Here is a 26,552-nt window from a genome sequence, read left to right as displayed (position 1 = left end):
GGTAGCAAAGTGGATAGAGTACAGGTCCTGGAGTTAGAAAGACTCATCTTCATGAGTTCAAAGGTGTTTCTGGGCATGTCTCTTATTTGTCTCAGTTTCCTCATCTGTAAAATTAACTCAAGAAGGAAATGATGAACCACTCTAATATCTTTGTAAGGAAAACCCAAAATGGCATCCTGGAGAGTCAGACAAGACTAAAAACAGTAGAACAACAACATTAAAATAACTATGTACATAAAAGATATACAATATAAATGAAATATATCTTAGGAGGGAAGGGTATTTTGCTAGAACTTTAGGATGCAAAAACTATTCTAATTCTCAAAGTATGTTTTATTCCTCTATGGGATGATTTGTACCTTATTCTGCTGTAGACATTGGGCAGAATTGCTGGTTCTATCTGGTAATTAGCAGTATCAGCTCTTTCACCTTGGGGTTGGGAGAAAGCAGTTATCACTCCTAGAGCAGTTGTGATCCATAGAAACTCCGAGACCTGATATAGACTCACATAACCATAAGTGTAGCACATCTGTATACCATCACGGAAGTAATTTTCCTAGTTTATATTTTTCAACTGAATTCTGTGTGAATGTGTATGTATATGTGTGTGTATGGAAACTACATGTGTGCTTGACTAACACATGTATACATATGGATGAAACACATGCACATATAAACGTATAAGTATATGTAGAAATGCATACAACATATATGTGTATTTTGTGTATACATGTATACACATATATCACTTATTTAATCCAAAAATTTGCCATTAGATACTTGATGAAAGTGAATCTTTTTATCCTTTTTTCTTTTTTAATGGAAATAATTTCAAGCAATTTAATAACAGATAAAAGAAATAAATTATTCTGATAACTTCTTTACTTAAGTGGTTCATTAGAATACATTCAATTAAAAGAATATCTTTATTTCCAGTGGTTTCTTATTGATTATTGATTTGTGCCCCTAAAGAGTGCTGATTACAAGATATCCCCATGTTCCTCGAATTGTAAACCCTCAGAACTGGAAGGGGCATTTAAGTCAGCTTCATCCAACTGGTGGTAGCAAAATAACTTATTCTTCAATATACCAAAGAAGTGCTCATCTAGCTTTAATTTAAAGAATTCTAGTCTGAGGAAAGTCATCGACCTGCCACTCTTTCTGGAGAGCTCTATTATTTAGGCCTTTGGTTGTTGGTGACATTTTTGTTATATTGATCTTAATTTTTTTTCTTATTCTGTATGACTTTTGCACATCTCATACTCTTCTCTGGTAGGACTCATAGTAGGAACCAGTCTCCAACACAAAATACTACAGTCCATCTCTTGTTCCCCACTGTTAGTAGTCCTCCTTTTCTGACCACACTTTTTTTTCTGATTGTTTCATTTACTTCCTTCTTGGGTAAATGTATGTCTTAAGGATATGCCACTTGTACCCATAATGTTCTTCTTCATGGCATTGTTTTCAGTTGCTAAAATTGAAATCTATGAAGCAGATTAAAACAATACATAAACTACTAATTTATGGCATCTATTCAAAGAACATGTTCATTGAAAAAGGCATGGTTTTGTCATCATGACAGAAAAGAATTGATTAGCCATGACTTATAAATTTTTCTCTATCTCTCTTAGTCATAGTGATGATTTACTATTATTCCTTTGCCATCTCCACAATATGGATTTTCCATTCCACCTCATCTTGTTTTGGCAACATTTTCAAAGTCATCTTAACCCCAAACACTTTATATTTCATTGGTGTCTTTATTTTATTTCTTTGTATAATTTTGAAATAGATATTCTGTTTGGTCATTCCAATTAACTTTAATCATAAATTTGTATTGATCTGCATATATTAAAAATGGGCAAAGTATTCTGACAATAAGACACAGTGCATCATTATCTAAAAATTCTATTATTATAGTTAGGATGATAAAATACAATTAACTGTAGAAAGTTGAAGGAAAAGTTTCTCCTTCTTTCCTTTCCTTCCTTCCCTCCCTTAATCCCTTGTGCTCTCCCTCCCTACTTCCTTCCTTCCTTCTTTCCTTCCTTCCTTCCTTCCTTCCTTCCTTCTTTCCTTCCTTCCTTCCTTCCTTCCTTCCTTCCTTCCTTCCTTCCTTCCTTCCTTCCTTCCTTCCTTCCTTCCTTCCTTCCTTCCTTCCTTCCTTCCTTCCTTCCTTCCTTCCTTCCTTCCTTCCTTCCTTCCTCTCTCCCTCCCTTCCTTCCTCTCTCCCTCCCTTCCTCCTTTCTTTTTTAATTCACAGATCAAATTCAGGGAGATGGAGATATATTGTTCTTTGTGAGGGGAAGAAGTTATAGGGAAAGTTTTGAACTATGGGTCAAGAAACCGTAGAGTGAGTATTAATTCTGCTTTCTGGTTTATTGCATGTATAGAAGAACCCTTCAATTTAATTCAATTAAAAATATTCCACATGTGATTAATGGGCATAAAGAATTTTATTAAGTTTGGAAAAGCAGTGGTAAATCTGCTAAGGTCTTGGTCCTAAAGGAGTTAGCAGTTAAGGAGAAGAGACCAGATTCCTACAAAAAGGCTTAGGAATATATTTCCTAGGGAAGAGATAACTGGAGGGACAAGATAGTTGTCTTTTTGAAGCATTGCCTTAAGGAAGAGAGCTATTTTGTTGGCTCCCAAGAAAACTAACCTAAGCAAATAGGGTCACATTTTCTAAAAGACAATTTTAGACTTAACAGAAAGGAATATTTCTTTAACCAATAGAGCTGTCCAAATGGGAAATAACTGTTTTTTGTTTTCAGAGACAGTTGGTTCTCCTACATTGAAGGCTGGTGAATAAAAGTTTCATGACCATTCATAGTATATGTTATAGTGGGAAATACTTAGAGTAGCAATTGGGTCATATGGCCAACTGAGTTTCCTTCCAAATCTGAACCCACTGATTTCATGCAAGGCATGAAACAAATTAGTCTAGGGTAAGGAGATTCATTTATGAACAAGGACTTATTAAGGTCGACTATGTACCATGCCATGTGATAAAGTATAAAGGCTATGGGCAAAATATGCAATGGTTTCTGGCCTCAAAAAGGCCCCATTTTATTTGAGAGAAAGAAGAGCAAGTCAGATAAATACAAGGTACATTTACAGATATAAGGGGTGAGTAAATTAATTTTTAGGAGCACAATATAAGCATGTAGTACTAGATGAGGTCTAAGAACTGAAGAATTATATATATATATATATATATATATATATACATACACATATGTGATCACATATATGTATTTCATATTATATATGCTCTATCAAGATTTCCAGTAAAAAGAACCTATGTTACTACCCCATCAAGACCGTACATCATTATGGAAATATCAGATACTTTAAAAGCCTTATAAAATTACCTATAACTAACCAAGAATTCCTTATGTTGCTAGGATAGATACCTCCAGTTGCTTTGACTGATCCTCATTATAAAATGGTCTCCAAAAACCTTACTTTCTGGTTAACCTCTATGTACTCTCCAATTCTTAATAGTCCTTCCCAAATAGAATTTATGTATATTATTTCAGATATAGTCTGGTCATGACAGAGCATAAAGGGGCTTTCTACTCTCATGGAACTGGACTAATAGTCTTCTACTAAGGCCTATGATCAAATTCTCTTTTTTGATAAGTGTTTTCATGTTGTAATATTGAATCATATTAATCATGGAGTTGATGAAGACCTTTATTCCACTAACTAACTACCTAACAATGTGATAGAGGTTTTTTGTTTTTTTCTTTCCTAATATCAATCTTAAATTTGCCAATTTTTGGTGAAGGTGATCCTGATCTCAACTACACAATCTTAGAAAGGTTTCATTAAGCAAATGTATCACAGTCCTCTGAACCTAACTTTCCTCACCTCTAAAAAATGGGGTTGAAAAAAGTGACTTCTAATATATTTTCCTGTTCTGTTCCTTTGCCAGTCATTTACATATGAAATAAATTTTGATAATTAAATGAACTGAGAATTTTTTTTTAAAACTCAGTCCTTTTACTCCCAGAAGGATATCTTATCAAGAGGAACACATCCTTGATGGCAGCTGGGTAGCTCAGTGAATTGGGACCCAGGCCTAGAGAGAGGAGGTCCTAGATTCAAATCTGGCCTCAGACACTTCCTAGCTATGTGACCCTGAGCAAGTCACTTAACCCCCATTTACTAGCTCTTACCACTCTTCTGCCTTGGAATTTAATACACAGTATTGATTCCAAAATGTAAGGAAAGGGTTGAAAAAAAGAGGAATACTCCCCGACCCCTGATCATATTGCATTACTCTTTCTGGTTTTTAATAGATTCTTAGAAATGTAAATACTTCATGTTTTTATGATGTATTCACATTTCTGAAGACTAAGGAAAGCTATTGCTACTTTAGTTGGGCAGAAATATTTTGTTTTAGGTTCCTTGAATCAAAGAGTTAGAATTGATAGTCTTTTAAAGTCTATAGACCTCTTCTCAGAATCATACTTTAAACACATATAATAAAATATATAGAATTGCAAAGGCAATCAAGTATATTAAAAAAATCTATTTAAAAAAATGTCTATGAACCCAAGGTTAAAATTTCCTGATCTCTGAGAGTCTTTTCTGGGCTAAATTTCATAAGTGTATGAATTACAGTGGTCCTTAATTAAAGTAAAATTTCTTTATTTTTGAATGTGGCTCTCTTAGGTTTGAAAATCTGTATGGAAGAGAGTCATTTCAGGGAGGGAGAGAAGACAAAGATTAAAGAACATGACCTAATTCTTTGCTACTTTCCATATCATAGTAGTTATAAAAAAAATAGCAGGGCTAGGATTAGCAAAAACTTCGAACCCAATCTTGGGAGTCTGTTGAGTTATTGATAATTGTGTATGGAGAACAAAAAAAAGATACTAAAATGAGAAAGAAAAGGAAATTCCTTTTGAGAGGGCAATAATCCAATGAAAACCAGATGAATTAGTGGATATGTTTGTGTGTACCTTGTGTGTGGATTTCTGGACCATATGCAAATAAATTGCAATTTTTGCATACAACTCTCCAGAGGTCTTATGTTCTCAAGACCCTAATGTAAAAAGAATGACAAAACTTCAGAGCTGGAGGCCATCAATAGCCCAACTTATTATTGAGAATGAGAATTATTGAGAATCTCACCTCTGACAAGCAATTTGAATTACTTTAAAGATTATTGGCTTCAGAAAGTTATTCTCTTAGACTCATCAATGCCATTGCCATTTCTATTTCCCAAATTCAAGGAAAAAAGAAAAGCATCTATATATTTGAAAATCTTTATAGCAGCCCTCTTTGTGGTGGCAAAGAATTGGAAACTGAGAGGGTGACCATTAGTTGGGGAATGGCTAAATAAATTGTGGTATGTGCTTGTGATGGAATATTCTTGTGGCATAGGAAGTGATGAATAAGTTAATTTAAAAAAAAACTTGGAAAGAACTACATGGGATTATAAAGAATAGGATGAATAGAGAACTAGAGAACATTATACAAAGCTATAGAATTAATAATGGAAGAATAAATTGTGAATATTACCACCAAAGAATGAACTGAAAAGTGAATTTCTGAGGAATGACTTAAATTATGAAAAAACAATTAATTTGGTTTTGTAAACTTAAAAAAAAACAAAAGAAAATATGTAAAAACATTAAATTAAATTGGACTAGAAATGCAGTAGAAAATAAACAATAATAATAATGGCTTTGGAGTGAGAATCTCTTATTCTTCCTGGGTCCAAATTTGATCATTTGTAAAATGAAGTCTTTGGCTCAGTCAGCCACTGAGATCCTGTCTAGCTCATTCATTCATTAATACATTCAATCAATCATATTTTTGAATTAATTGACATAGGACATTGCACTATAATATGATAAATTTGGCTATATCATCCATTGCTTTTGTTACCTTATGTCATACCTCTGAATTGATGTTTGCCAGTCTTAAATAGAATTATTATCTCAGCTACCTACTACTAACAAACTGAAATCTAAGAATTTTTTTTCATGATCTACAAATTATCAAGATTTAGCATATTTAGAAACTTGTATTATTTAGAGCTAAATTCAGGAATTTTGGCCCTCAGGGCAAGTATCTTGCAATGACTATACTACTAGAAAGAATGAAGACAAATTTAGTTAATTAGAAGGAGGCATTTCTTTCTGTTATAGCTCACAGTTGGATGTTATTAATAATGAACACCTTACTTTCTAAGTAATTAGTCTTGCTAAGTATCTAGTACACTCATTTATGTCTATGATGCTGAAAAGTTAAATATGACATAATCATGAATAAAAAACTTTAAATATAATATAATCTTCTAAAATATTTTAGTGTTTATACAAAGTAGATGTGCTGCCTTTGACAAAGCCTTAATTATCGCTCCCTGTTAATGACTCTTATAAATAAAGTTACAGTTCTTTAATATTTCAAAAACCCAGACATTAAAACTTTGGACATTCCCTTCCCAGATTAAAGAGAAAAAGAAAAAGAAAAAGAAAAACTCAGGCTTCCTAGATATTATTAGAAACTTCATTATCTTGATTTTATCCACAATAAGGCTATGTAATGAGTCAGTTTTGTCATTAGGTGGTAGATATTTAGTTATCCTCACAAAACTTATATTCAAAGGCATAACAGTTTAGTATAATCTGGGGAAGTTTTACTGCATTGGCACAATAAATAGTAATCCAGAATCACATATGCACAACAGTGGAACAGAGGCAGAAATTTATATTGGAAAATGCACTGAAGAACACTGCACAAATATGTGTGTGTGCATGTATATAACATAATCCAAGTAAAAAGATACACTAATCTTTCTCTCTCTTTCTATCTATATAATACACATATATACATATATATGTATGTAATATTAATTCATAATATATTATATATACATATATGCATATTTGCAATATTATATTTTGACAAACAGTATATATATTCCATGTATAATCTCCTTTATTAAGCATAGTTTTCAAATATAGATTGAAAGAGTTGAGCTTTATGTCTGTTTATCTATCTATCTATCTACCTATCTATCTAGCTATCTTTCTATCTATCTAGCTATCCATCCACTTATCTATCTATCTATCTATCCATCCTATCTTTCTGTCTTTCCCTTGCTATTTCCCTTTTTCTCTCAGATAGACATTCACACAGAACAAGGAAGAAAAAATAAACTAGAAATTACACTGGCATGAAATAATAGATGGAAAATAGATTTGATTTTTAACTACACTGATGTGTGAATTGCATAGGACAATCAATAATTTTGAAAGTATTTTATTTTGTGGCAGCAACACTTATTAACTGCATTAAACAAGATTGAGTAAGTTTACTTTTAGTTCATCTTCTGTAAATAGTGTTAGGATTAATTCTGCCAAACTAATGTGTTCAGGCTTTCTTTTGTTCTGTTTCATTGTTGTGGTTTAAACAATGATATTCCAAGGAAATTATCCAAAGTTGTAGCTCTTAAAAGGCACCCTTGGCTGAGTGCTTGAAATACTGCAGCAACTTGTTGTCAGAAGGTCAAATGTTTCAAGGATCATTCAAGCTTCCAATAACAAAAGGTTCAGTCATCCAACAGTGCAAAGAAAAGAACAGTAAAAAACTGGAAAACAGTACCCAAACTGACACAAAATATTGCTTCCAAATGGTCTAATCCATCCACAGAAAATCATAAATACTATCAAAGAAATCTGGAAGCTTGAAATGTTTGTCACTAATTCTTCTATAATATGGCATAGCTTTGGAAATAAGAAAGGTAAGAACAATTTAAAATAACAACAATACAAACAAGAACATAGCTCTTAACTATTGCTATGTGGGAAGGTGAATCCTTGTCAAAGACAAGACAACAAAAACATATTTATTGAAAATCAGAAATGTATAAAATTAAGGAAATGCATTTTTTCCATTAGTCTAAACCAAAACCTTAGAAGTCGAGATATGGCCATAATACCTCAGTGTCCCCCATAAATAGTAAAGAATTCACACCCTCAAAAATTCTAGCAACCCTTGAATTCTTATCCCTGTTGAAAGAATAACAAATTCTGCTGAATATATTAATATCCCAAGAAACAGAATTGATTTAGAATTATAGGATCTCATATGGAGATAATGTACATATCTATATAACAATGGCTATGTATCTTGTGTAGAGAGAAAAATACTATATTTCTTTGTACTATATCTTATACCATGAAACATTAATATTTTCACAACATGGAGATTAACATAATTTCAGGGGTCTGAGAAATCAATTGATTCAATTCACATTTTAAAACTATTCTTAAAGGAAATTATACATGGAAGATGTACAGTTTGTCAAAAATATGCTTAATATCCAGTGGCATAAAATATAAACAATATTTTGATGGCAATAAGAAGAGAAAAAAAGATCAATTTAGCTGTTATTACATAGCTATTATTTTTTTCAGTGATATTGCATTGTTTTGCCCTAATATTTTTTTTCTTCTGAGTTTCCTCATCTATAAAACACCAGTGTTGATTTTGATCTTCAAAGAATCTTCTAGCTCTGACATTCTGATGCTAAGATTCTATTTTCAGGGCTACAGAATGTTAGATCAAGCAAGGTGGGAGCTTGACTCAGGTAATCCACAGAATACTTATCAGTTGTTTGTTGTGGAAATCTCACCTCTGTACTGCAGAACAAATCAGGGCAATATGAGCTTTAAAAAATGAAAACTCCAAGTTGAACTGATTCCCTATTATGTATTGGCTCAGTCTATGGAACCCTTTTACATTCACCTTTCGTATCCTCCATTCACCCAATTCTTATCTATGGTTCCAAGAAGATGTTGCACATGCAGTGGCCACACCCTAGTAAAAACATCTCAGCAGATGTAAAAGTTTAAGTGAAAGCTCAACTCAGGAAAAAGCATGTCAGCAGTGAAACAGACTAAACAATATTGAGGATAACCAATAGGCTTCAAATCCACAGGATATTTCAGAGGAAGTCTTCCCATAGCATATAAAAACATCTTTGCTAGAATGGATAGATAAGAACAATTTGTTCCGAGGGCCACAGAAGTGGTTGAAGCAAAAAATGTGGATGCCTTACAGTTTGGTTGGACATTGAAGATGTCCCAGTCATCCACTGAATGCCTTCATGAACAGTTATATCATCTTTTGTCTTGCCACTGGACTTTGGTAACTCCTGCAGAGGCTGAAAACTTTGTCTAACTCTGCCCATTTATATACAATTCATATGCAAGTTAAGTCATCCTTACATGATGTAATTGGTTGTTTTAAAAAACAAAAAATGCACAATAAAAGTGCCTTTTACTCTAGTTTGTAAAAATTGCCTCAAATCCAGGACTTCAATCCCCAGAAGTCCTTGCTCCACTTCCCCAGAATGCTTTGTAATCTCACTGAATTCTCACCTGGGCCTAGAGTGAGATGGAATATTTAACCTGATTGTGAATAGGCTCTGGCTCCTTTTACTTCTGCTTTGGAGCACACGCGGCACTCCACCTAGCAGGCAAGATGTGAGTGGTCGTGAATAGGCTCTCTGGGCCTAGACACTTGCTTTTCTTACTTGTGTTTTCTTTATACTTTAACCTTCAATAAACCTCATAAAAATAATACGCCTTGTAGAGAGAAACTAATTTCTACCTGCCTCAGTTCCCAAAATTTTAATCTTTACAGTTGGTGACCTAATGGGAAAACAAAATACTCTCAATCTTCTGATTCTTTTCTTTACTGATCTTTAGTTTAGATTTTAATAGCTACTGCCTAGAATTTTTTTTTAAGCACGTTTCTCTTGCCAAGGATTTTTACCCTCGCAAAGTTGCTGCTTGTTCCAGCCATTAGATAGTTCACTCCCAGCCCTGCCTGCCTGCCTGCCTGCCTGATGCCTCCATCCACTTCAGACAGCCTCTTCTCCCCTGCCTGCATGCGTCCTTGTCTGCATCCCCCTGCTCCAGACCTGATTGCAGATTGCAGCTCACCTGCCCACCCCTGCTGCCTGCTTCATCTCCAGCTCCGGCTCTGGCTCCCAGCCCTGCTGCTGTCCCGGCCCTGCCCACCCTGGTGTTCTCTCTCCTGATTCACCTGGCCCACCTGATTCAACCTAGATTGCAATCACCTGGTGACCTGCGTGCCCAACAAACTCTAGCCTTGGAGCAGATCACTCATTGCTCAAGACTCATTTCTACTAGCTAGTAACAAACAGAGGTATTGGTTCCACATGGGCGGGTTGGGCTCCACATGGGTGGATTGAAGTGTAGGAGGGAGAGAGACAAAAGGGAAAGAAGAAAGGTTTTTTCAAGCAGGAACTTAAAAACATGGCTATTTTACAAGGATATCTTTTAATTGCAATGATCCTTTTATTGACTTCACCTACGTGCCAGGGAAAATATTTAACTCCCTTAAATCATTTAGCTAACTTTGGGGGAAAAACTCTGCAGCTCAGTGAACTGAGAGCCAGGCCTAGAGATGGGAGATTCTCAGTTAAAGTCTGGCCTGAGACCCTTCATGGCCATGTGGCCCTGAGCAGATCTCAGACCTCATTGCTTACCCCTTAGTAATTTGCCTTCTGATAATAGGCATCTAAATGGATAATTAAAAAAAAAAACCCAAGGAACTTAAAGACTGGAGGTTATGATTTTTAAGGCATTTCAGACTCCAATGGTTATAAAAATATCTGTATTCTATTGCATTTTCCTGATTGTTTTGTTTAAGGTCTAACTTTGTGAATTTAAATTCATATATTACTGCATTCAATATTATTCTGTTACACTGAATCAGTTTAATGTACTGGGTTAACTACTTTTAAAATTCTGTTGTTTTTCCCCTATAATCATATTGAGATCATTGTAATTAAGCAAATATTATGAAAAAACAGCCTTTCTATTTTGACTTTGTAAATTGTCACATGGAGGATAGGTGGACTTCATCAGAACTGGCTATAATGCTATAAAAACCTTTGGAAAATTTAATGTGCTAAATATCTCAAAATGATTTTAAGGGTTTTTTAAAGATGATTTTTTGAATTTTTTTAACAATGTGGTCATTTTTGCCTGCCCCGACCATGAGGTAAGGCCCATAGCAGAAGTGAAATACAATTATAACCCCCAACCTTCCCCCATTTCTAAATATGAGAATGGAAGTTGGGGCAGTTAATCTCTGGGCATTTGTACTCCTAAAAATCCTCCAAAAAAGGAACATCTCTCATTTATACTCTTCAGCTCACTAACTTCCACCAGAATGATATATAGATTTCTTGATTATGTTCTTAACCCAAGATGAGTTTTACTTTGTTTAAAAATATGTTTATTACCAAGATTGAAAGATTGCTATGTTTGTAAAAACTTGTGACAAATATCCATTAACACCTCACACCTTACACAATGATAAACTCAGAATGGGTGAATGACTTGAACATAAAGAAGGAAACTATAAGTAAATTAGGTGAACAAAGAATAGTATACATGTCAGACTTTTAGGAAGGGAAAAATTTTAAAACCAAGCAAGACTTAGAAAGTGTCACAAAATGTAAAATAAATAACTTTGACTACATTAAATTAACAAGTTTTTGTACAAACAAAACCAATGTAACTAAAATTAGAAGGGAAATAACAAACTGGGAAATAATCTTCATAACAAAAAACCTCTGACAAAGGTCTAATTACTCAAATTTACAAAGAGCTAAATCAATTGTACAAAAAACTGAGCCATTCTCTAATTGATAAATGGACAAGGGACATGAATAGGCAATTTTCAGTCAAAGAAATCAAAGCCATTAATAAGCCCATGAAAAAGTGTTCTAAATCTCTTATAATCAGAGAGATGCAAATCAAAACAACTGTGAGGTATCACCTCACACCTAGCAGATTGGCTAACATGACAGCAAAGGAAAGTAATGAATGCTGGAAGGGATGTGGCAAAGTGTGAACACTAATTCATTGCTGATGGAGTTACGAATTGATCCAACCATTCTGGAGGGTAATTTGGAACTATGCCCAAAGGGCAATAAAAGGCTGTCTGTTTGATCCAGTCATAGCACTGCTGGATTTGTACTTCAAAGAGATAATAAGGAAAAAGACTTGAACAAGAATATTCATAGCTGCGCTCTTTTTGGTGGCAAAAAATTGGAAAATGAGGGAATTACCTTCAGTTGGAGAATGGCTGAACACATTGTGGTAAATGTTGGTGATGGAATACTGTTGTGCTCAAAGAAATAATAAAGTGCAGGAATTCCATGGAGACTAGAATGACCTCCAGGAAGTGATTCAGAGTGAAGGGAGCAGAACCAGGAAAACATTGTACACAGAGACTGATACACTGTGGTACAATCGAATGTAATGGACTTCTCCATTAGTGGCAATGCAGTGATCCTGAACAACCCAAAGGGATATAGGAGAGAAAACACTATCCATATTTAGATGAAGAACTGTAGGAGTAGAAACACAGAAGAAAAACAACTGCTTGATCACATGGGTCGAGGGGGATATGATTGGGAATGTATACTCTAAATGAACATCCTAGTGCAAACACCAACAATATGGAAAATGATTCTGAACAGACTCATGTAATACCCAGTGGAATTGTGAGTTGACTATGGGAGGTGAGGGGAAGAGGAAGGGGAGAGAGGAATAGAAAATTATTTTTGTAACCAGGGAATAATGTAAGAAATTGACCAAATAAAAAAATAAATTATAAAAGTTGTTACAATACAGTAGTTGTTGTTTAACCAGTCTTTAGACTGTGAGATAATTACAGTCACTCTATTTTCATCTTTTTAAATATAGGTGGAAAAATGTTCTCAATGACCTTATCTCTCTGTCTGGCTCTTTGGCTAGCTCTAAAATGGGAAGTCACCAAAATATATGTGAGGTAAATAATTACTTGTATAATAAATTCTGAAACATCTGCCCTTTCTTGTCATTTTTCTCATTTTCACATTTATTAAAGAAATACATATCATTTTGAGTGTCACTTTAACAAATATTTTTCTTGCTCATAAACATGAAGATAAATTAATAATATGAATTTACTTTATAACAGCTATTTTATTCACAAGCACCTTTTTGAATGACTGATGGCCAAAGAATAAATTGTTAATTCAATTTAAATGGACAGAATGGAAATTTTAGAACACACATAGCATCTTACAGATATTATTGCATCTTCTTTTTGTATGGAACATAGACAATATTTATACATAGGAGATGGCACCTAACAATGGAGACACACATTTTTTCAACATCTGAATGAAAAGAAAAGGGACTATATATTACATGGGTTGCATGCCAATTTTAATATATCTTTTTGATACATTAAAAAATTAAAATCTTCTATGTTCCTTACTGCATCTCTTCCCTGTTGCCCCCTAGAATGTCATTACTTATCACACAGATTTCTTGAACAAAAAATAAGCAAAATTTGAAAATTTAGACACACATTGTCCTCATGCTTTCTCTATTTCTACAGAGAAAGGAATGATTCTTCTCAGATCTTTTTGGGGCCAAACTTGGTCATAATTTTTCAATATTTAATTTCATTTTTTTGTTATTGTTATACTTTTGCTTTATATATTTAAAGTCAGTGTATTTACTTATTATATTGCATCATTTCATAATTTGATGCTTCTACTATTTCTTTTTCCTTCCCTTCCTACTTCCCTTCCAATCTTTTTTCTTCTTTTCTTCCTTATACAAAAATGCCATGTAAGAAATAAATGCTAGAAAAGAGAGTTGGGGTTTGTCCATTAGCAAGAACAAAAATGTATTTGAGGTACAATTGAATTTTTGCATTGACATCCCCAAATTACCCCCCAAAATAAATAAATAAAAGGGAAAAGGCCTCCATCCTCATTTGAAGGGTGATTCCTCTGTATAAGCTCATCAGAAGAAAAAAAAAGATATGGATGGAAGAGGCCAGAAATGTATGCATGGATTGTGATCTGCTCCAAAGGGAAGAACACCAGTCATGCTGAGATAGTAGGTTTGTTTAAACATCGATTTCCACCTACTTTCTTCAGATTGTTTGTCCTAATGAATATATCATAGAATAAATAGAAACAAATGTACAACTTTTTCCTAAAACATGTGAATTTCAGAAATTAATATCCAATACTCTAAGAATTATATTTAATAATGTTTATTAAATATTTAACTTGAAGCAAAGGGAAAGGTAAAAGGCTAGAGCAAACAAGAGAGATCCTCAAGCCTCCATATGGAACAATGAGATTCCAGAGCCAAGCAACCCAAAACTAAAAATTCCAACATGTACACAGAAGGGAAAAGGGAATTGTGGGAAGTGTAGTCCTAGGCGCAACATTCTAATTAATACAAATACCAGTTTTTTTTCCTACTTTCCCTTAAATATTTTGATCCCTGAGTACTATTGGTGGTATATTTTGCTGAATTATTAGCATATAAATCATGATGTGGAGAAATAGAAACTTTCTGGAAGGCTGTTTCCAGTTAGTTGTACTGTGTTGTCCAGTGGAGTTTTTGCAGAGTGTGTGGATTAAATATCTAGGGGATGCCAATTCCAAGAAGATTCATCTCACGGTGCCATTGAGTCATGTGTTCTAATTTTTCAGGGTAGCAGTGCAGGTCCTGACCAGTGGAAGCCAATTTACATGATGTTGTCTGCTAAAGGTAGAGATTGAAATAATATCCTGGCCAATTAGAAACTGAATAGGAGGGATTCAATGAGGTTTAAAAGGCCAATGGAACAAGTGTGAGCTCTTGGTACTATTTTTTCCTTTAGGGATTAGCACTTCTCTCAGCTGAATAGTCCCATAATCTTTCCTGGCTGCTGAAGAGAAACCCAACTTGACTCAAGCTGCCTATTTACCTGGGAACAATATCTAAGAATTTTCTGGAGCAGGGAATGTGGGTGGAAAAGGCCCTTCACAGCTTGGAGATGTTCTAGGTAGACCCTTTTCTCTCTCACTTTTCTAAGAAATAGTTATACTGTAATAGAAAAGCTCCAGTATTACTTTTAGTTATAACAGGAGTTCAAGATTACAAGGGTGGGTTTCTGATTGTCCAGTAAATTACAATTGGCTGATTATTAAATGCTTGTCAGAAGTATGCATATATGTCCACACAGTCACACACACACTCTTCAAACATTCATACCTGGATTTTTTCTTTTTCCTGAATCATTTGAAGGAAAGTGTCCAGCCCCATCTGTGCGTGTGGCATTTGCAGATAGTCTAAAGTAAAATTTCCTAACAGAGAAAATTGTCCTTAAGTGGAATTAAATACTACTAAGAGGCTTGATTTCTTCTTCAGGGGAGATACACAATGAAATGTTGGATAACCAAGCAGCAGTTTTCTTAATGGTGAGGATTCTCTGTCTGGATCAAGCTTGATGGCCTTTTGGTTCCATTCCAACATTAATGGGCTGTTTTCTAGGTCAGCTTTAAGATGGGGTAGGCAGGGGCACTTCAAAGATATGTTGTCTATTTCTCCTTAACATTTAACAATCTTGTCTAGGATGCCTATTAAAAAGAAGGGATTTTTCTAGAAAGTGATGCTGTTTGGGGGGACTCTGACTGACTGGCTAAATCTCTTGGGATGCCAAAGGCTTCCTAATGACATCCAAGCTTGTGTCTTCCTGGGCTTGCTGGCTGCTGAGTCTGACACAAAAGAGAGAGCTGGGAGCTTTAAGGCAGGCTGTCAGGGTGAAGGGGTGAGAGAGGAGCCGAGATGGACATCTCTGACATGCCATTCCTTGGAGCTGCCCTTCAAAGTGGAGCGAGTCACCTTCACGGACAAGTGTCTTGTTAGTGAAATGAAAAGATTCAGCTCCCGGCTTCATACATCTTAACAAGCAAAACCAGCCAAACCTGAGCTCAGTAGTATTGTCAATAGAGTTGCCTTCTGTTATTATAGAGCACTAGATTTGGGGCGAATTGCTAAGTGTTTTATCCACTTCAAAATTCCATATTTAACATTAAAAATGTGAGTGAAATGGGCATTAATACAAAATTGTGTAATTATAATAACTACCATGTAATTAGAATGATCAATTTTCACCCTAGAGATGAGGAAACACATTTCTTTTTTTCATTAAAAAGCCAGAAGACTAAACAATAATACCTAGCATTTGCATAGCACTTTGAGATTTGCCAAAAACTTTGTAAATATTATCTCATTTGATATTCACAACAATTCTGACGTTAGGTCTTCATTATTATTATCCCCATTTTACAGATGAGGAAACCAAGATCCTGAGAGGTTAACAGAATTTCCAAGAGTCACAGCTAATAAGTGACTTCAGGCCCAGGGCTCTCTCCATTGAACTACCTAGCTTCCAAAAGATTAAGGTTTGCAAAACACTTTACATATGTAAGATCATTGGATCCTCATAGCTATTTAGTTAGGTATAGACACTATTTGATGCCTTTTCAGGTTTAAATGACTTTCCCATTGACTCATACCACTAGTAATGGAAGAGAGGGAAACAGACTCATCATGCTGGAAGACCAACTTAAGCAGGGAAAGGGCAGGAAGGAGAGATAATTCTGGAGAAGGAACAGAAGAAATTAGAAGATCCAACAGTTGAATTCACTTCTCTTTGGGAAAGCCCATCAGGGACATTGATCTGAGCTAACCTCTGAGCCTGGAGCATCCTTCCATGAAGCCAGACCCCAATATCCTGTGGAAGACAAACAAGGGTGGAGAGGACTTTGCCAGAAAGCTATCCACCTGTGATATTTAAAATGGTTGAGGTCTTAAACTGTAGTGATTAAAATGGTGGAAGATATAAATTGTGATAGATATAAGAGAAGGTGAGTAAATTTGACTGTAGAAATATGTTTCACTACAGTGTCTTGGTTTTTAAATCAAATATAAGGTGGTCACCAGGGAAATATTCCCAATTATTCAAATACCCAAGTCAATTGGGTTTATAGAGATTTTAATTAACAATACAATGAGTAATCAAAGAAAGAGAGAGTAAGAAAGGAATAAGTATGAAGGGCCTCAAGCCAATATGGCCTAGACCTGAGTCTTAAGAGAGAAATCAGTCAGTTTTTTAGCACTCACCACAAGGTCTGTCTAAACAAGGATTCTAGTGACACCAGGCCAGCTCCATCTCAGCTGACTTCACCAGAGAGCCTTCCAGCCAGAGACTGTTCCAAAGGGCCTCTCTCCAGAGCCTCCAGAGGGACAAAGTCCCCTTAGAGGAGCTCCAGGGAGACCTCTTTAGAGATTGTCCTCTAAGAGCTTCCCTTCTCCAAAGCCTCTCTCAAGAGATTCTTCCCCAGTGCTCCTCATCAGAGATCCTCCAAAAGGAATTCTCCAAAAGGATATCCTCAAGAGATTCTGCTTTTTCTTATATAGGGGTTTTTCTCCCATGTCACCTCCCCTAAGTCCCTACATCTACCAATCACTGTAGACGTTTTCCAAAGGACTGCCCATCTGAATTCCTGCTAAGTCGACAAATCTCCTCAGTAAGTCTGAACCAGTGAAAACACACCTGAGTCAACTAATCTCATTAAGATAAAACTTGCCTGACCCTTTTAGGTACCTAGCATCTCATTGTATCAATTCTAAAAACAGGCCTGGCTCAAAGAACTCCTTGCCCCTCCATAAGCATGGATCCAAGTACTTTCTTTGTTTAGCAAGGAGTTTTTTTTTCCCCCTAAAGCAGTCTTAAGTACGGTTGGAGTAGCGGTCCTCTCATTTCTGATCCTGGCGAGTTCTCACATCAAAATGGGAAATGTTTCTCAGTAGGGAATTTGTTCAAATTAAGAATTCCCTGATGGGGAAATTTATAACATTCACAAGTCTGAGAGATTTCAAGATTTACACACCACAGGAATGTTTCCTCTTTATCCCTCTAAATAGTCCTAGAACTCAATACCATAGCTAGGACAGCTAGGAATCAGGGCAGCTCTCACAGTTGACCCCAGAGGGCCAGGCTTTACCCTGCAGGATTTGGGGAGAAGTGGTTCAATTGTTATCTTTAGGGACTTCCTATTTCCCACCTTCATATTGCCTTATCCCACAACTCACTTGCCTACCTTTCATGTGTTCCATTAGAATAAATAACTATTTGCTTGATTAAATGCTTGCTTCATAGTAACCAAGAAGGGAGACTTGGAGTTTGGTGGGGGGTTAGGGGTTTGGGCGAGGAAAGTTACACTTCTCTCCTCAGAGAAGCAGAAGCTGTCTATCTTGCATTTATTTCAACCAAGTCTCTGAGGGAACAGTAACCTGTGATTCTGAAGGTAACAAATATGGGGTTTACCAGGGAAAGAGAAAGGGAAACCAAGCTATCCCCTCTCTCTACCTTATTGGGTCCATTCCATCTCTGCCACACTCTGGTCCTGAATTCAGTGGTGGGAGACTGCATTTCTCTCCCTCCATTACAGTAGGTATCTAAGGGGGTTTTGAACCCAAGTCTTCTGAACACTGATTCGAACCCTCTACCCTCTAGGTAATGGAACCATCATTTGAGCCTCACCATCTAACTATAAGAGGAATCCTACAGGTATTATCAAGCAGATTTTACATCTGAGTTAACAATCTCAGGAAGTGGGTATTTCCTTCACACACCTTGCTACTGCAAGTTAGTGCTAGAGGCAGAATTTGAACTGTGTAGTCTTCGTGAAGCTGAACGCATCATTCTTTCCATCACTATCGCCTCTCTTCAAATAATAAAATGCAATCACGTGATGGGCTCAAAGTCACAAAATGAAAATAATTCTAATCTCTTTAGCAATTATTGGCTTATGAATTTTTTCCTCTCATAGCAGAATTTTAGCAATAACAATGTGTTAGAAACTCCATTTTACAAGGGAGAAAAACCAACATGTGAACAGTTTAAGTGACTTATCCAGGACCGGACATCGACTTTATGTTGATTTTCAGATTTGAATCTGGGTTCTCTGATGTAAAGTTTTCTCTTTCCACTATACGGTCCTGCTCAGATTGCTCTCAAAATCATCATTCCTAAAGCAGAAAACAGGGTACAGGAAAAACTGATCACTGCAAAGGGGGATCAGGATGGTAGAAGAGACACATCATCTAATGAAGCATCCATACACAAAAACCTAGTTTGAATCTTCTGCTGGGTTAGCACCCAGCTTCTTCACCTGTCCCCTGGTCTTCCCCATACCCAGATGCACATTGTAACCTAGTTTTAGTACACTCTCCCTCCTCAAATGATCTTGCATTTAATTAGCTTTGTATTTCTCCAAGCACTGTAAACTCTTAGAGAGCAAGAATTATTATTTTTTTTCACTATATCCCCAGAGTCTGACACAATATTCTTTTCAAGGTAATTTTTTTTATTTAATTTAATTTATTTTTTATATAGGACATCTCAAAAGAATTAGTTCCATTTAAAGCCTAAATTCATGCCTCCAACTCTATATAGTATTAACAAGGGTAAGTGTGGAGGAATCTAGATTTCTAAAATCCTAATCTAATGTGCCTTGTTATATATACTGTTTCCAGTTGTGAGAATTGAGAAACTGGCCTCTAATTAAAAATCAATATTATAGAAGTAGCCAAATGTGGAAACAGGGATGGCTGTGGGATGAGGAAAGAATATTTTTTAAAAGATCCAACTTGGAAGAAGGTTGGGGGTAATTTGAGAGTGAAAAAAATAAAACAGCAACAACTTAGAAATCTAACATATGTACAGCAATGTCCATGGGTAGGCCAAGTTCCCCCCTTGCATAGAATTACTGCCCTAGCTCAAAGAAGGGGATGAATGAAGCACTATTTTGTAAAAATCTCTTGGTTGATCTCATGCCTGGAATTTAATAACTATGTGTTGCCTGCCTGACATCAAGAAAGTCTAGCATATTTACTCAAAAGCTGTGGAATCCTATAAAATGGATGCTCTGATACTGGATGTCCCTTAACCTATATTAACATTAGATTCATTGATGGGAAAATAGATAGGAAGGGTTAGAGATTCAATCTTTGACTTCACTGGTCTTGGGGGCACCTTCTACAAATATTAGTTGGTAAGAAGATCTAAGTGTTGGAATGGATAAAGGATTCACTTTTGAAGATGAGAATGTCTGAATTCATATCCTTCCTTGCAGTTGGGCAGGTTTCAAACTTTCTACCTCAGTTTCCTCATCTGTAAAACATATATATGTATATATATATAACTATTCACATATAAATACACACATTTTAATCTATGTATACATGTATATAAATATATACACATATAAATTCATATATACACTATACTTTGTAAATCTTTTTTTACCCTGATTTTCTGTCATAGAATTAATACCAAGTATCATTTCCAAGTCACAAAATCATTCATGGTTAGGCAATTGAGGGTAAGTGACTTGCCCAGGGGAACAAAGCTAGAAAGTATCTTCAGCCAGATTTGAACCAAGACCTCTCTCCTCTGGGCCTGGCTGAGCTACCTAACTATCTCATATTATGTTAACAGTCTCATGGTGTTGCAATGGGATATGCCTAAGATCACACAACCAGTGTATATTAAAGGCATGATGAATCTAGGTGTTTTTGGCTGTGAAATCGATATTCTACAAACTATGTCCTGGTGCCTCTCAAAATTAAGGAATTAGAGTTGATTACCTCAAAAAGTTCTGAATTCTAGATTAATAAGGCATACTATAGAAAATTAATATTGAATTGGATATTATTGTGACATACTTTCCCTTTGCATCCCCACGCCCTCCCTTGTTCTAGAAAAATCTCATTCTAATATCATAATGAAACTTTCTCCCCCAACTGGGTTGGGTCCTCTTTTCTTTGGTTTTGATATTAAAAGGATAAAAGATCAAGGGGAGGGTTGACCAGCCCTGACTAAGAGTGTGCTCTGTAGCCATGTTGCACAGACCCAGCCACTGGACAAGAAAGAAAGGGCATATTGGTGTCTGCCTTCTTTGGACAGACCCACTTCCTGTGATAAAGAAATGAGGGAGGAGTTGGGGTCTCTAAATTTGCCTCCTCAGTGGCTAATTACCAATCAGAGATGTCTCTGGATGTCCAGAGTAGTGACTGAATGGTGAGCACACAGGGAATATAAATTGGCTTGCCCTGCTCTTTTGCTTGATTCCATCTTTTGAGTGCCCATTTGGATTGTCGAGGGAGTCAACTAGCCAGTTTAGGATGTCTTGAGTGGTCAATTAGTAATTTTAAAACTCAGAAGTATTGCCTATCAAACACATTTTTTTATTCACTCACTGTAGACTAGAAACTGCACTGAGTTGAAGATTAAAAGAAAAAGTGGAAATTAATCACAGAATAAATACAAACTCAAGTCAAGCATTAATTAAAGTTTGATACCTACAATCTTTACATAAGAAGGTTTTTCGTGAAGCAAAATGGTACCAGCAAGAAAGTACCTTCATTTATTCCCTTACATGAATTTGGGCAAATCATTTAACTGGGGACTATTTCCTTATCCACAAAACTGATAATTTGGACTAGATAATTTCTAAAGACTTCCTCAGATTGAAAACTGTGCTAGTATAGTCTAGTATATATATATATATATATATATATATATATATATATATATATATATATATATACCTTCTGCACCATTTCACTTGTGCTGCTTGTTCATTCTGAACAGATGGAAGGACGTTTAGTACCTTCAAGCCCATTCCAAATATCTGTATGAATTGTGGGGGTGGGATTCCAAAGTCCTTTCATTCTGGGGCCAATTGTTCTGTGCTAAGAACTAATCTTTAGAATGTAGAATAACTTTTCCATATATACACAATGCAAGCCAAAATGTATTATTTATGAACGTGGATTTTCTCATGGCTTCCAGCTACTCTTCAACTTCAGTGGAATCTTTGAAATGTTATGATTTAAAGAAAAAAATAAAATTTGATTTTCTTCTTCAAACAGGCAATGAATAAGCTTCAGAAATATGTGTGTATGTGTGTGTGTGTGTGTGTGTGTGTGTGTGTGTGTGTGTGTGTTATACACAACTAAGACTGGGAGAATGGATAATACATCATGAGGGGAAGGACAATCTGGGCACTTTTTTATTTTGATGTATCCCCAGTACAATGGAGCCCTAGTAATATACTACATGGGCTCCCACATCAGACAAGCAGGAGGGTGCTGAGCTATGTCACTTCCCTTATTTATTGGAGTCATGCATCATCACAACACGCTATATTCCAGTACCTAGGAACGTGGCCCCAGAGGGCTAGAGATGCAGCATGATGATTGTTTCTGTAAAGTTTATCCTTGAATCACATGAGAAGAAGAATGAGTTTGGCAAGAGTCTGCATAAAGAAGAAACAAAAGTAGGTCCATGTGGTTCCAAATGTTGAAAATCAAGTCAAATAGAAAGGGAAAAAAAATGAAACTAATTTAAATCTCCCTCCAGCACTTTATAACCCTTATTCACAAGCTTTTTTGAAAACACAATTAATTTTAGACCCTTCAGGATATGTTGAATATGTCATGGCACTATTGTTTTAATTATTTTAGGGGTGAAAAAAGAAAAAAAGAAAGATCATTTATTTAATGTCTATGTCCAAAATGCTGTGTTACTTGTTAGGATAACTAGAATTGAGATGACATATTTTAAAGGGGAGAATACTAGGGCATAGACAAATCAAATGAGAATAAAGTTGAAAGAACTTTTAGGAGCCTCTTCATTCAACTATTATTTTACAAATGAGGAAAGGAAGCTCAGCAAAGTAACCCAAGGCACCAAGAGAAATTGGTTAACCCAGATCCTTTGCCTCTATAGCCAAAGTCCTACTTGCCCAGGATCACATAACTACTAAATGTCTGAGACTGGATTCAAACTCATTGAGTCTTCCTTATATGAGACCTAAAACTCCATGCACTGCATGCTCCCTAACTGCCCCCAATAACCATATAAAAAGTTAATCTGATTTGTCCAGTGTTACATAGTAAATATAGGAGACTGAATTTGAACCAAGGACTTCAAATCCAATGTTTCATCTACACTATTTGTAGTCTGTTTTCTCTCCCATTAAAACAGAACCTCCTTAAGGATAGAAACAGTTTCGTATTTGTCTTCCATGAAATCAAAATCTTGATTATTGCAAAATCAAGCTATAGAGAGGTAAAGTGACTGTTAGCATTAACAGTAAGGGAAAATGCATAGAAAGGGAATCCCTGAAGAAGGATTTGCACCCAAGTCTTCTTGACTCCATGGCCAGAACTCTAACCTGTGCCACACTCCCTTTAAACACTACTTACCTCTTTGTATCCTTAACACCAAGTCCAGTACCTTGCAAATACTAGGTTCTTGATTAATATTTATTGATTTGTTGAGTGGAAGGACACTGATAAGTGTCCAAAATAGGTATGGTATGACCTGAAGTCCATGTCCTGATCAGATCAGTTAAAGGAAATGGACACAACTAATTTAGAGAAGAGAAAATTAAGGCAAGTTCCTGATAGCCAGTGTATATTTTAGTCTAGCATATGTATTGGTCAGCATATTACCACACAACATTATCTCATAAGTAGCCAAGAATATGAAATACTATTAATAAAGGGTATGGAAAACTGCTTTCACCTCTAAACCAGGGCAAAGAAAAACAAAATATTTGCTGGAAAGAAAGGTTCTGCTCAAGTCACAATACTAGTGAAAAATTTGCTCTAGATTTTCTTCCACTGCTAATGAGGAAACTAAGGTAAAAGCAAGATAAATGATCATCTTAATTCACTACCATTACTCAATATGAGAGATGTGCTTTCAAGGCCTCCTATATCCTGATGGCAGTCACTGTTTTTTTCACTCTACTATTTGTGAAGATTAAAATGAACTCTCCCCTGATTGTGACGATTCAAATTGTAACCCCTACCTATTTTTAGAACAGCCTACTTAAAAGTTGAGTGGGAAGATCTGCCTATTGTTTTAGATCTAATGACCAAAAGTGTAAACATCCCACTTAATCATTATGTGGGGGGGTCTGTGATTCCCATGTGCAATAGTGGGTGACGAATCAGAATCAACTGACTTCCTTCCGTGCAGTCCTAAGCAAGATTTTAGACTATGATTTTTCTACATTAAAAAGTGGAGGAAGACACAGGAAGTGATGCAAAAGAAGCGTCTTTAAAAGAGACAGTCACTTCCTGTGAGGGACACTTCTTCATTCTTTGGAGTGGAGGCAGAAGGAGAAATCTGCTGACTGGAACTGAGACCCTGTTGCTGATGAGACTGTTGGATTGACCCATGGTGAGTGAAAGAACTGACTCCTTTCCTGGATATTTGCTGAAGAAATTAGCCTCAGCAGAGACTAGGCCCTTGAGAGAGTTTTCCCCCAGGTCTTCGGTTTTGCCAAGCCAAGGCCAGCTAAGAACCAATTCTCCCTGTCCAGGTTGATCTAGGGGCTGGAAGTAAATTACTTGGTACTTAGGCTAGATATCTTTCTCTATGCTCTCTCTGATTTTTCTTCACTCTTTCTACATTTTGTAAATAAATTATAAATAAATCTCTTTGGAATTAATATAAATTCCTGGTGACCACACTCTTAAATAATCCAATCCAATCCTTTTAAAAATAACCCCTTTTCCCCCTTACATATATTATCCTGACTTACCAAAAGTAATGCAGATTGTAGCTATCACAAGAAATACTAGAACGCACATCATTTGACTTCAACCAATGCTCATGCCTCTCTACTAAGTTTCATTCTTCTCTTTGGAGGAAAAATTGGTCAATATAGAATGTCACGCGAAACCAGTGAAGGTCTCTTTACATTGACGCATGTGACTTTGGTGTATTTGCAGTACAATTTGAACTAACAATACCCATAGTAAGAAGTCAGTACTAGGTTATGGTCTGAACTACTTCGGAAACTGTATCACAATCTAAGTAGTTGATGGATAAGGAAACTGAGGCTTACAGGCCTGTGAAGTGACTTGCTCAGATCTAACTGTGGTTAGTATAATTAAAATTAGAACTCAGGACCTCAGATTCCCAATGTAGAGTATTTTCCACTGAACTATACTCACTCTCTGCATGAAAGCATTTTTTTTCCTTTAAGTACACTGATAAAATGTCACTTTTCTCTCTGCAATATCAATTCAACAAGAATTTGTGAAGTACTTCTTATGTGTGAAGGATAAGTCCTAGTTAATATAAGGATTAGAAAATAAGAAACACTGCCCCTTACCTCCAAGAGTTTACATGTGAATGGAGACAATGGACATGATAGGGAGCTGAAGTGGAGAATGGGGAGGAGAAATCTGGAGAGTCAAGAGCAAATCTGGGAAAGGAATGAGCATAATTGGTCTGAATTTTTTCTCACAATGGAAGTTTCAGGAGCAACTCACCAATCAGAAGACAGAACTTCTGGGTCTGAGTTATGCCCTAGGATGGGGAAAGGGAGAAAGTCAGGAGCATAGAAGAGAGATGCCATCTTTATTTGTAGTATAATGGATCATCCCCTCAGGCCATGATTAGGAGCACCCTGAGCTAATGTAGGGACATCTATGTGCTTGTCCTTAATATGTGGTTTCCAATGATTCTAATTTCACCTACTTGAAATTCCTTAACAAAGGCCACCTGAGTATTACAATCATATAAAATGTGAAGCCATGCTGGGTCCCAGCTAATCTCTGGAATTTATGCAAAACCTTCGACTGTTTTTGTTTTTTATAAACTATCCAACAAACCAAACACTACAATCTGAGCACTTGGTTGTTAAATTGTGTTTTGAATGGATCTTTACCTCATCAGAGACCACTCTTAGATGACCTCCATCAATGATGACAAGCCTCTTTGGCAAATGAACTGGGGAGGCCATGCCAGAGGGCCATGTTGCTCTGGGCATTTATGGATGCTAAAGATGGTCTGGCTGTAGCTGAGGTCAAAGGAAGAATGTGATAATAGTGTCTTGGGGACAATAGAGGAGATAATGGTGGTATAGTTGACCTTTAGTAGTAGCAGGTGCCTACCAGGTATAATTAGAGTGGGACCCCAAGCTCTAAAATGAAAACCAAACCAAACCAAACCAAATATTTATCCTCTGCTTCCATTGAACTGATCTTAGTTCAGCTAAGATGCTAGACATTCTCAATATTAGACATCCTGTCTCACCATCAATTCCACATTAAGGCATCTTATTCTTTAGGAAATCCCTTTTAAAATAAATCTATCCAGTATTCACATTCCATCATGGAGACAGAGAGTTTACTGCGGAGTCAAGAGCACTTATGTTCAAATCCCACTTCTGACATACTTCACACATTAGCTGTGTGAGTCTGGTTCACTAAGTTTCTATGTTCTTCAGTTTCCTCATCTGTAAAGTGAGAGGTTTGAATTATGTGGTCTCAAAGTCATTTTGAGATTTGGATCTAAACTGTGACCCTAATATCAGTGATATGGACAACTTTTAGTGTGGAAGATCCAGAATGGGTATGTTTGTGTATTTGGGAAGGCAATTTCTTCAGACAGAATTCCTTACATTAATGAAATCATCACTGGATTTAACAATACAGCCACCAATTAATGAATTAATTAAGAAACAGATATCCTCACATAATTAGCATCTGGCAATGAATTAACATGAATTGAGGCCATTTGGAATGGTGGATAGAATGCTAAAGTCA

This window comes from Monodelphis domestica, chromosome 1 (genome assembly GCF_027887165.1).
Source record: "Monodelphis domestica isolate mMonDom1 chromosome 1, mMonDom1.pri, whole genome shotgun sequence".
Taxonomy (NCBI): domain Eukaryota; kingdom Metazoa; phylum Chordata; class Mammalia; order Didelphimorphia; family Didelphidae; genus Monodelphis; species Monodelphis domestica.
This window is presented reverse-complemented; position numbering follows the sequence as displayed.